Source organism: Nicotiana attenuata, chromosome 3, assembly GCF_001879085.1.
Source record: "Nicotiana attenuata strain UT chromosome 3, NIATTr2, whole genome shotgun sequence".
Lineage (NCBI taxonomy): Eukaryota > Viridiplantae > Streptophyta > Magnoliopsida > Solanales > Solanaceae > Nicotiana > Nicotiana attenuata.
The window spans coordinates 40,518,213-40,531,842 of NC_031991.1; the positions used below are offsets into that span (position 1 = coordinate 40,518,213).

The following is a 13,630-nucleotide window of genomic DNA, read 5'->3' on the forward strand; positions in this document are numbered from 1 at the left end:
AACTGCCTGAAGATTATCTGTGTCCCTTGGTTCTCTCAACCTCCTGTGAAATGTTCGCTCAGGTTTGGGGTCAAAGCCTTGAAGTCTATCCTAGCTTCTGACCCTTTGCATTCAATCAAAGTTCCTGAGAGCAGAGCAACAATTAAGAAACGTTAGACTTGACGAAATAAACAATTACATCAAAAACTAGAAAGTAGTCAATATTCAAGTCCTCGACAACGGCGCCAAAAACTTGTTGCTCCCAAACGCACACGCAAGTACACGTGGTCGTACAAGTAATAAAATGATTGGTCGAGTGTCGAACCCACAGAGACTTGTATTAACTACCCACTAAATTCACCAAGATTGTTATTCTGTCGAGTCAATCCGAGTTCAAAAGTGTGATTATACTAAATAATAATTCTAACTAGTAACTAAATTATCAAGCAGCAAATTGGTTGTTGTGTATTCAATAGAGACAAATATTCCAGGGTTGTGATCGATTCATCAATCATATTGTGCTCTCGTTAACTCTCCCTTTCATACAATTCACTCATGGTTGCTAATTAATCAGACAATTTCTCTCGTAGCCTTCTACCGAAGTATTACTCACCTATTCAAAATAGATTAACACCTATATTCCTATAGAACCAATCTATTAAGTACGCATTAAGATTATAATATTTAATCAAGTATGGTGACTAGGTATATTCCTATCCTAACCACAAATCTCCCACCCCCCAGAGTTAAAATCATGCTCTCTTCAAATTTTATCTAATCTAAACATGGTTTTCCCAAGCATAGCATAGATAGTAAATAGAATCTAACTACTGGTCAGACAATTAAGCAATTAATCACAGAATTGAAGAAACAATCATATATTAATGAATTGTAATCAAGGTTAAGTCAACTTTAAACAACAATATTCATGGCTAAATCCCAACCTCAGAACTATGGTTTTAGCCGCTCATGATAATATCAAAACAATTCACAAGAGTTGAATAATTGAAAATACTAAGAAAAGATGAAGAAAACTGAGATATCCTCGCCCTCGGGTGTTCCTCCTATGTATTTTTCCTTCAAAGTGGCGTCTCCCTTGTCAAAATAGGCTTAGTCTTGCTTTTATACACATTGGGTAGGTCTTGGGCCGAAATAACCTTGTCCCTGCCAAAGTTGGAGAAGGTCCCCTCATCAACGCCCAGGGTAGCGTGGGGCGCTAGCCCTGGCGCTGTCCACTTGAAGTTTCTGTAAATTGCACCACATGCGGCGCCCACGCTGCATGTGGCGCTGGAAATCGGCATTTTCTACTTTTTCTCTATTTTGGTTCTAATCTCACACCTTTTGCCCTCTTTTGCCTCCGAATGAGTCCTACATATAAAAACACCACGAATTAACACAAATCAATATATTTTACATCCAAAATTCACGAAACATAAGTAAAACATGAGGCGATATATATATAAATATATATACTTAAAGCTAATTAAATATCAGCAATCATCTTAGATCCAAAAATATACCACCCCGATCACTTTTCTAGATACATGTGAAAATAATTTAAATCCATATAAGACCGTCCCCACGCCATCCAAGAAAATCTCAACAACCAATCATAACTTGTCATGTCATCATATAAGAAGCACTTATTTAAATCACCTACGTGAAAATCCTGATTTCGTCATGGATTGTGCATAAGTTAATTTCATTTCTAGTTATTCATGTTGCATGTGATTCGCGTGATTCAATTCCCTCTCCCTCTTTTTCTTGTATGTCTATAAAGTGTAAATACTCCACTCACCTATTCCTGCCTCGCCTCCTCTCACAAAAGAAAGTGAATTAGGAAGAAAAATGAGGAACCAATTCTACTTAGTATTACTTTGGGTATTGGCTTTGAATAGTATTGTTTTAGCTGATAATGAATATATTCGTTTAGGACGCCATGAAGATGACCTCAGCCAAGGGGAACAGCCATTGTCAAGAGTTCAAATACACAAAACTGTTCTTGCTCTACGTAAATCTGCCTCCATTAAAGTTGCTGGATCTACTCTTCTCGGCTCTACGGTAATTTTCACATACTTGATCTTCATGCTGCAGCTCCACTATTTTCTTGTTTTTCTCTGTTTTTTTTTTCCACCTCTTAAAAAATGTTTGATAGAAACAGTGGGAAAACTAGAAATTTCACTAAACATATTCAAGGGTGTTCAAGATTTTAAGGCTTGTTTGTCCGTAGACTTTTTTTCCTTTTTCTTTCGAATTTATTATTTCAAAAACTTGTTTGTCCATAAATTTTGTAAGTTTTTGAAGATTTTTCGAAAATGTGCTTCTTCTTTTTTTTTTTTTTTTTTGCTAAGAGACGAGATTATTATTTATGGAGAAATTTAAAAAGTGTCATTACAGGCCTAGACTGATTTAAACAATACAGTCCCTAATAAGTCTTTGCGAAAACAGTCTTTGCGAAAACTAGAGAAAGCGAATAAATCTGGTTCACTCCAGAAGTTTATGAAAAATGAGTTTTTCAAAAGAATAATGGTGATCATATAATATATTCAAAGCAAATATGTATATATATATATATATATATATATATATGCGCGCGCAAAAAAAAACAATATGAACGATGGTAATCCATATAGCTGATCTCAAGCTTACTTGGAATTGGAAGTTAACACCTACCAATTTTTCAACATTTTTCAGGATTCTAACTTTTTATTTATAAGTGAAAATTTTAGTATGATCATTGACTTTCAAATCCACAAATCATTTTGCTGGAAAATCTATAATATGTGTCATTTTGGAAACTTTACTAACTTTTTTTTGTTTATCCCTTTGAAAATCTATAATCTATAATCTATAATCTATAATATCCACAAATCATTTTGGATGATTATAGTGAAATAGCATGGGATAGCTAGTTTTCGGACTGGTAATTGCAAATAGCTCGTGTTTGTAAAGTCATTGAAAAATAGCCACTATTTTAGTTGAAAGACGAAAAGTTCCAACATAATATGCTGGATTATGGAGCTCCTACGAATAAATTTCAAGCATATTATGTTGGAACTCCAGCACATTATACTGGAATTTCAAATGTAAAACTTCGAACTCCAGCATATTATGCTAGAATTTTTCTAAATTTTTAAGCTTGTTTTTTTTAAATTTTATCTTTACATGAAAATGTGACTAAATTTCGATTACTTTTGAAACTTTGGTAATTTTTCAGTTATTGTAAATTAGGGTATTTCTCATTTTTTTTTCCGATGACTATAGGGTGAAGATGTTGAATGGGTTACAATAAACCTTCGGAACGCAAAGCCCTCAAATGATGACTGGGTTGGTGTATTTTCTCCTGCAAAGTTCAAGTAAATTTCTAATTCCTTTGGATATTCCAATACTTTTATAATTGATAGATAATTCATTAAATTCTGAAAATTACACAACTTTAATATATACAAAGTACTATACGCCTTTTTTTATCTTTTGAGTGCCAATTCAACTGATTTCAGTGTTAAACCAGAGTAGTATTATGAAATATTATTCTTTTTAAATTTAGAAATAATGCACAATACTTTGTATATTTGCAATATGAAAGATGTGTTTTTTGACTTATGACAAACGGAAAAGCTTATAATCATTGATCGAGAGAATATTCTTTCTTGAATTTTATAATATACTATTCTCTCCGTTTCAAAAAGATTGTTCAAATTTGACCTGACATAAACTTTAATAAAGAAGAAAAGACTTTTGAGATATATCGTCTTAAATAAGTCATAACATTTGTGCAACTATAAAACTTTTGAAACTCTAAACCCTGTCATATTATTTGTGTGACTATATGTTTCCTATTAACGAAATATTGAAAGGTGCCATTCTTTTTTAAATGAACTAATAAAAAAATAACGTTAATATTTTCAAATGAGGGAGTAACTTTTTTTCGATTTTGGTGACGTGCACTAACAAAAAAAAAATCACACTATTAGTAGGCATATTGTACAAAAAAATTATAATTTTTGAAAAAAAAAAGTAATATTTTGAGTTAAGTTGAAAAATGGTATTTGAAATCTGAAATTATGTTTGGATATGCATTTCACTTGAAAAATAATTACAATTTTGTGATTGGGAAAAAAGTTTTTCCGAAAAAATTGAAAAAGTAATCAAAACCACTTTTTGGTTTTTGAAAAACTCATTTTCAAAAAATTCAAATACTTATAAAATTTCATGGACAAACACGTTTTAAAAAAAATAAACTCCGATAAAAAAAAGAAAAAAATATATGGAAAACGGGTCCTTAATGTAGTAGGTTAATGATTTATGTGATGACCTTCAAAAAACTTAATATATGTAATGATAGGTTAATTATCATTTATTTGGTAACTAATTAATATCTCATAATTTGTTTATAATTATTTCATAAGTAACTCGACTATAGAATTTGTTACATCGTCCTTACATAGAATTTAAATTTATTTTTATTTAATTCACGTTTAACTATAATTAAAAAAGGAAATAAAAAGAATGAATTTACAGATAATAACCTTTATTAGCACTATTCTTAGAAATTTTAAGGTCCCTAGGGTCCACCCAAGGAGATCTTTTTCAACCTCTACTATATGGCATACTACCAAATAACGCGAATCGATGATATTATATAAATGTTTTATATTATTATGTTAATATATGTAATTGATAACTCTATCTTTAATCCCTTGTATGTGTCCATTATTCCTTTATAATTTAATTAAAGCTAGTGGAGTATTAATTTTACTTTTTGCAAAGGCCTAAAAATGTCACTCAATTTTCAGAAATGGTCTATTCATACTATCAGTTAAAAAAATGATCATTTCATGCCACTGCCGTTAAAGAAATGGCTCATCCATGTCATTATTGACTAACGGCAGTGGCATGGATGGGCCAAATAAAAATTGAGTCATTAGTCAATAATGGCATGGATGAGTCATTTCTTTAACGGCAATGGCATGGAAATAGCAATTTTTTAACGAATAACATGGATAAACCATTTCTGAAAGTTAGATTGACATTTAGGCCTTTTCTGTTGTTTGTATGTACTCTCCGTTTCATTGCACGTGCATCTGTCATCGTTTATTCATTTCAAATAAAAGTTACTGAGTCAAAGAATTAAAGTTGTACTACTTTAGATTGTAATTTAAAAAAACAAATCAAAAAAGTTTAAATTAAAGATCATATTGTTGTACTCTTTCTTCATCTAGTCCACTACAACCCCAATAATAGATAATAAAATAAAAAGTGAAAGTGCATGTTACTCCAAAAATAGCTGCAGATTAAGACAAGAAAAAAAATACGCCAACAACAAAAGGAAACACCCAAAAAAAAAAAGGGAAATTACCAGCTATGTCCATTTATAAGTAGCTCATTACAAGAATTGGCCAATTGATAAAATATTACTAATATTAGCCAAATTAGCCAATTAGCTATTTGTAGCAAAAAATATCAAATTTTTGCTTTGTTTTGAGTGGGTGTTATTAGAATGGATTGGGCACAACTTAAGGAGCTTGAATATCAGTTTTGGGATGATTTGGTGAAGTTTTGAGGTGGTTTGAATTGAAAATTCGAAGTAAAAGCTGAACATGAAAAAAAAATGATATGTGTATCACACTGTGTATCATTTGTGTATCACATATGTATCAACTGTGTATCACATGTATATCCATGTATACCTGTGTGTGTGATACATGCGTGATACATGTTTGATACATGTTTGATACATGTGTCGCAGAAGACTTTTTTGAACTCGATTTAATTACGAATTTTGATACAAAACCAGTCCAAATCACCTCCAATCTTCCTCAAATTTGTATATTGACTTATCTATAATGAATTTTAACTATACCCATTGAAAAAGTTCCTTTTTTGTTTAGATTTTTGGAATATTATATAGATTTTTGTATTTCATCACCTTATTTGCTACCCCATCCATGAAATTTCCTTTCCGTCTTGTATCTAATGTTACTAATCACGCTTAAAAATATGGAAGGTGATTTTTGCATGTGATTCTTTGAGAGAAAGAACCCTATTATTTGGTTTTTCAATTTTGTTGGCTAGTTTTGGTAAGTCTATGACTAATGGCTAGAGGTTGGTAAGTTGAGAATTATTTGGGACATTTGTGTAAGTTTCCCAAAAAAAAATACTTCCTCTATCTCAAATAATCAGTCATTTTCTAAAAAAGAGTTATCTGTTTGATAAGAGTGAGTTGTTCTAGTAGTGAGCACCTTCCACTTCCAACCAAGAGGTAATTGTGAGCTCGAGTCACCACAAGAGTAAGGGGTAGTTCTTGGAGGGAGGGATGTCGAGGGTCTATCGGGAATAGCCTCTCTACCCCAGAGTAGGGGTAAGGTATGCGTATACACTATCCTCCCCAGACCCATATACTGAATTGTTGTTGTTGATTATATATCTTAAGATATAAATAAGAATAAAATAATTCAAATTCCCTCGTAATTAAGATTTTCTTAAATAGCATATAAAAGACCAAAAAAAACATATAATTTGAGACCCATGGAGTAATAATGAAAGTAGGAGCGCACGTGCCACTTTATTCCATTTTTCTCTTTTACTTCTTAGGTTAATCATTTCTTTTGTTTTGTTATAATTATCTATCACACAAACTTTTATGGTGCATAGTTTTTGCGTGACTTAAAAATTTAATCTACCGGTTAGTCATACTCATACTGGTGTAATGGTGCTCTAGGTAAAAGTTTAGCCGTATTTAGTTATTTATATAATATCAATAAATATAAAAAGTATTTTTCATATATATGCATATTAATTATATAATTATATTTATTACTATGTTTTTACTTAATTTGTAATTATAATTAAATTATTTGATTTAATGCAATTATTGAATAAGTGTTACCGGTGTTCTACCACTAAAACAGTAGAACTGTCACTAAAGTCACTAAGCTATACTTTTGGACGATGTTAATGAGATTCAACAACAAGCCCAATGAAATCTTACAAGTGGAATCTGGGGAGGATGAAGTGTACACATTACCCCTAACCTAATGAAGGTAAATAGGCTGTTTCCGAAATATAATATAGAAGTTAAAAACTGAATTTTGCCTTATACGTACAGTATAATTTTCGGAGAATACCTTTTCTGCCCTCTAAATCTGCCCGAGTGCCATATTCTTTACTGTTTGAACTTTGAAGGTAAAAACAAAAATTATAATCTCGAAACTAAGCCACTTATGTCGATAACGAAAAGATAAACCAAAAGAAAAAATAAAAAAATAAAAAAATTGAGATCCAATTAGTAAATGGTTAGAAAATCTACTCATGCTTACCTTGTGTTAATCTAACAATTAGTAAATGATTCAACTGCAGTGAATCAATTTGTGACCCAGTAACAATTGATGAACAACAATTTGGTGCTCCATTTTTATGTACTGCCCCCTTAAAGGTATGTGATGTCTAACAACTTATATTTCCATATTAATAGACTTCCAATTATCTTGATTTATACTCTCTTTTTTCTTTTTTACAGTTCAAATTTGCAAATTACAACAATGTCAATTACACAAAGACGGGGAAAACTTCACTCAAGTTCCGGTTAATTAACCAGCGTGGGATTTCTCATTTGCCTTCTTCTCTGGCGGTTTGTCTAATGTAAGTCTATTTCCATATTCTGCAAATTATATATGTTTTCTTTGCTGATATTGATTTTGTTATTGTGTGTGTTGACATTTGAATTTCTCAATGTACTTATGCTCTCAATCATTTCGATTACCAAGGAGTGTGGTGTGATCAAGGGCAGATTTATAGGCAAAATTATGGGGCACATGACCCATGGTAAAAGGGCAGCCCGGTGCACTAAACTCCCGCTATGCGCGGGGTCCGGGGAAGGGCCAGACCATGACCCATGGTCTTTTTTGTAAAGTTAGATAATTTATAGTTTGAATGGTGTACTTAGTTGAAGGTTGAGTTATTTACCAAGAGCAATGGATATCATTCTCACTTATTATATTTTTTCCTCCTTTTTTTAGTAGTACACTCATGTACTAGAAATCCTAGATCCGCCTCTGGGTGTGATGGTAAAGGTTTTCCACTCGTAACTCGGTTTGAGTCCCGAGAATGAAGTTCTCCTTAGTAGCGAGTGCTAAAATACCCTATTCATATTGTCAGAGTATATAACTTAAATCCATTTGAAATTAGGAAACTTAACTGAAGAATGATATATCAGATGTGATTGATTATACTTGAAACTTTTGTATATTAGTTTTAACTTTATAAATAATCCGAAAGTCTAGTTAAGAAAGGTATTTTCCCTTGTTTTGTTTAAAATCAAGTGTGTTAGTTGACAAGTAATTGAGAATGATTATAAATTGGAATTAGCAATGAAACTCAAACTTTTGGGGTGAGTACTTGAGCTTTGGAGAACATTTTACTTCATGCCAATGATCATTATGGTTTCTGTTTCTGCTATACTTTATAGGAACTTTCTTGAGACTTGGATTTGAACTAATAGATTCATATGTATGTTACAGCCTAAGTTGATAGCCATCTCAAATCACATCGCGTTTGCCAATCCGAAAGCACCTCTTGATCCGCGTCTTGCTCTTGGGAAGTCATGGGATATAGTAAGTTTTATCTTGCTGTGATTTTTTCAGCATATTCTTTTTCCCTTAAGATATGCCTGTCCTTTTTTAAGCGATATGGTCTTTGGTAACAATATTGAATGTAGTAGTGTGTCAAGGTGATTGATTCATCGATTCCTTAAATTGGAGAACGTGTTAAACTGATTCATTATTTTGAATCCCCTTGTTAGAATTTCCGCTCTGTCGCTGCAGCCTGCAAATTGGAGATTCATGTTAAGTTGTTAAGCATCCTATCGCATCAAATCATGAGATTAACTTATGCCTTGTTTTTTTCTTCTAATAGATGACTGTCACTTGGACAAGTGGTTACAACATAGACGAGGCTGTTCCTTTCGTCGAATAGGGTTGGAAGGGCCAAGCTCAACAGCGCTCCCCAGCAGGGACATTGACATTTCATCGAAACAGCATGTGTGGTATGAGGACTTTTATTCAACAACTGTTTTGATCAGTTGAAAAATGCATGCCTGATGTTCACTTTTCATATGTATTTTTTCCTCTCCTTTTCTTATTCATGTATTCTGACTGAAGTTGAAGATAGAGTAGGAAATGGTGAAATTGTTTCATACTGAATAATGTTATGAACACGTTTGTAGGAACGCCTGCTAGAAGTGTGGGATGGCGTGATCCTGGATTCATACATACTAGTTTCCTGAAAGATTTGTGGCCAAACATGGTGTAAGTTTTTCTAGTGGTTCATTTCTCTAGCGGAAAGTCACTTCATCGTTGAGATATATATCCTAATTTTTGAAATCTCAGGTACACATACAAGCTGGCTCACTTGTTAAAGAATGGTTCAATTGTTTGGAGCAAGCAATATTCATTTAAATCTCCTCCATATCCGGGACAAGAGTCACTGCAACGCATTGTGATATTTGGAGATATGGGGAAGGTAATCTACTATTATTACCTGTTCTTCTAACACAATGCAAATCTATTTTATCTTCTTTTCCAAACTTGAAGAATGTGGTTTTCCGACGTATGAAACAGCATACATGCATAAAATCATCATTGTCAGTTTCCAAATTAACGGAAAAGAAGGAAAACAAAATCATATAGCTGCTGTACTATGTCTGATTTTATGGGAGGATGAGACGTGTCATAAAACGTACAATTAAAATTAGTATAAAGGGCAGCCCGGTGCACTAAGCTCCCGCTATGCACATGGTCCGAGGAAGGGCTGGACCACAAGGGTCTATTGTACGCAACCTTACCCCGCATTTCTGCAAGAGGTTGTTTCCACAGCTCGAACCCATGACCTTCTGGTCACATGGCAACAACTTTACCAGTTACACCAAGGCTCCCCTTCACAATTAAAATTAGTGCCATCCAAAAATTCAAATGTTTGTTTACTATGAAAAATAAGTTGGCCCTATTAAAGAAAAGAGACAAGTAAAAGCAAGATATAAAAGGTTCAATGTGAAAATGTAAGGAACAATAGAAGGTGCATAATTCATACTCGATGCAACTGTAGCAACTGTTTCAGCAAGAGCGCGATGGTTCGAATGAATATGCTAATTATCAGCCCGGCTCACTTATGACAACAGACACCCTTATTAAGGACCTTGATAACATTGATATAGTTTTCCTTATTGGAGATCTCCCCAATGCAAATGGCTATATCTCACAATGGGACCAATTTACAGCTCAGGTGGAACCAATAACATCGAAAGTACCTTTTATGATTGCAAGGTCTGTTCATCATCAAGAATTCCTTTGTGTTTGTAGATAGTCTGCTCTTAGTTATTTGATATTGTATTTCATATAGTTCTTGTTCTTCTAAGTGTCTACGACGAAAATTTGTTTTGCAGTGGTAATCATGAAAGAACTTGGGAGAACAGCGGATCACTATACACTGGTCGGGACTCAGGTGGAGAATGTGGTGTACCAGCCGAAACATTATACTACGTTCCAGCAGAAAACAGAGCTAAGTTCTGGTATGTGATTCATGTAAAACACATACATTCTTTTTGGTAGTGATGATAATATGTGGAAAGATTATAAGAGCATTGGACAAGAAAAAAGCATAACTTTAAAAATCAATAGAGACTAATACAGTATAGAAGTTTACTAATCCGCTTTCATATTAGCATATGTATAAGGGGACTAAATATAGATAGCTAGAACTTTATGCACCCATATGGGTGCATAAATATAGATAACTAGATGTCAGTGTTGTTAAAATTAATTTTGCTCTAGGTACCTTAAGTCCCTGAAGTTAAGTACGGCTGCGCACTCCCCGTTCCTTAAATCTGAATAGAAATTTAAAACTGCATTATTTGCATGTGGATTAAAAATTAAATAGTTTTTGAGCTTGATTGACATTAATTCACTTAATTGTAGATTTGTTCAATTTTTCTATATTCATATTCTTGATATGATCATTTCTTTAATAAAATATGCATTTTCGCTGCATTTTATGCTTAAAGCTCGGATAGACGTTGGTGCTTTCCTTTGCTTGTCGCATTTGACAACACTGCTAAGAAATCCGAAATAGATCCTTTGCATATTTAAGAAACATCATTGTCTTCTCTGTTTGTTAGAGATTTTGCTTCCATATTAAATCCGATATGCCATCATTGAAAGGCAGAGGAGTAACGATAAAAATTTGCAATCGAAAAATCAGTATTATATCAGCTAGCACTAGATCAGGATATTGGATGGACTTGCCTTACCAGCACATTACTGCTTTAACTTCACTTTGGGTATTCTATAGATTCATCGCCGAATTGGCTTATTCTATTAATAAGTTAAAATCCTAGAGTATAGTCCTTGAGAGGGTGGCTGCCTTCATTTAACTAGTGTGTCATGTTGCTTTCCCTTGTTTTTTCTTCTCTTTCCATGCTTTTCTTGAGCCGAGGGTCTTTCGGAAACAGGCTCTCTACCCTCTCTACCCTCCTCAGACACCACCCGTGGGACCACAGTGGGTTTGTTGTTCTTATTGTTGCAATTTAATTTAATCAATGTGTCAATTTTCACATGGAGTGTGTATCTGGTTGACAGGTATGCAGCCGATTATGGCATGTTCCACTTCTGCATAGGAGACACTGAACATGACTGGAGAGAGGTATCTGAACAATACAAGTTCATTGAGGAATGCTTTGCATCAGCGAATAGGCACAAACAACCATGGTTGATTTTCTCCGCTCATCGTGTTCTTGGTTACTCTTCCAATGATTGGTATGCTAAGGAAGGCTCATTTGAAGAGCCTATGGGAAGGGAGCACTTACAAAAACTCTGGCAGAAATATAAGGTTGATATGGCATTCTTTGGACATGTCCATAACTATGAAAGAGTTTGCCCAATTTATCAGGTATTCAATTATATTTCTACACATAAAGTGGGTATTATAGAACTATGATTTATCTAGGCAATGTCTTACATGTAGAATTTGCCTAATTTTTGCTCTTTTTCGCAATATTTACTGATTTCGACCGAAGGGGAGCCTTGGAGCAACGATCAAGTTGTCTCCATGTGACCTATAGGTCAAGGGTTCGAGCCGTGGAATCTGCCATTGGTGCTTGCATCAGGGTAGGTTGAGCTTACATCACACACCCCCTTGGAGTGCGGCCCTTTTCCAGACTTTGCGTGAAGTCGAAATGCTCTGTGCACCCGGCTGCCCTTTTATTTAATAATTTCGACTCTACTTGATCTTGCACATTTTTCTTATTTTTAACATAATTCAATTAGTGACAAAAACTCACTACTCCATTTGGTCCTCTCTTCATACTATATATACTAAAATTTGATCATTCTCCTTTTCTCTATGTGGCATTTCTATGGAGTTGTACAACTTTATTGTATCTGTTGATGCTGCAGTTCATATACTTGTACTTGTTTTCATGATTTTAGTATTTAATGTGTAGAACACGTCGTTATTTCTTCATATTGCTAGTTTTAACGTTAACATTATCTAAATAATGAGTTTGGATAGCCACATCTAGTTAAATTTTTTCTTGGAATTTTTGTTGAAACCATAAACCTTTTCCTATTAAACATGCACAACCCTTTGAAAGTAAAAGAACTTGAACCAGCAATATTTGAGAATGATGTTGTTATTTCACTTGTATGTTTGAACAATCATTCATTTATTGTTGTCAAATTGTTGTATGAACAGAATCAATGTGTGAACAAGGAGACGTCACACTACTCAGGCATAGTGAACGGAACAATTCATGTTGTTGTTGGTGGAGGAGGAAGCCATCTGAGTCAATTCACCCCCATTAACACCACATGGAGTGTGTTCAAAGATTACGACTGGGGATTTGTCAAACTTACAGCATTTAACCAATCTTCGCTTCTCTTTGAGTACAAGAAGAGCAGAGACGGTAAGGTGTATGATTCTTTTACAGTCTCAAGAGACTATAAGGATGTCTTAGCTTGTGTCCATGATGGTTGTGAACCAACTACTTTGGCTGATTAAACTCATGTTTATGTAGGCAAGGAATAGGTATTAGTATGTGAAAGAGTAGGGGTAAGGTTTGCGTACAGACTACCCTCCCGACCCACATATTGGGATCAAACTGGGTTTGTTGTTGTTGTTATGTGAAAGAGTACCTTTAAGTTGGTTGTAGAGCTATTAGTATTTAAATCTTGCATTTTTTCCCTCTCTTGTTATGTTTCCATGTCTTTCAAATTGCCTCTTGTTAAGTGGATGTAATTATGTAAACCACCAGCTTTTCTTAATTTCAAAAACATGGAAGTCATTTCTTTTACAAATATCTCAACTCTAACTCTGTATGACTTATTTAAGCCAATACAAAAATAGGATCATCACTTTTAATATTTAATTTTTATTATTAGAATACTATTCAATTTGTAAACATTGTTATCCATCTTTCGTTAATATCTTTGGGATGGGAATCTTGCATAAATGTCCCAAATAACTCCAACTTATCAACATCTAGTCATTAATCATAGACTTACCAAAATTAGTTAAACACACATAAATATTAAAACCCAAATAAATAAGGTTCTTTCTCTCCAATCACACACAAAGATCTTCTTCCATATTTTAAAACATA

General features: G+C 33.6%; 1 pseudogene; it reads left to right on the top strand.

The window, feature by feature from the left end:
* Positions 1,812-13,274, top strand: LOC109223586 (annotated as a pseudogene).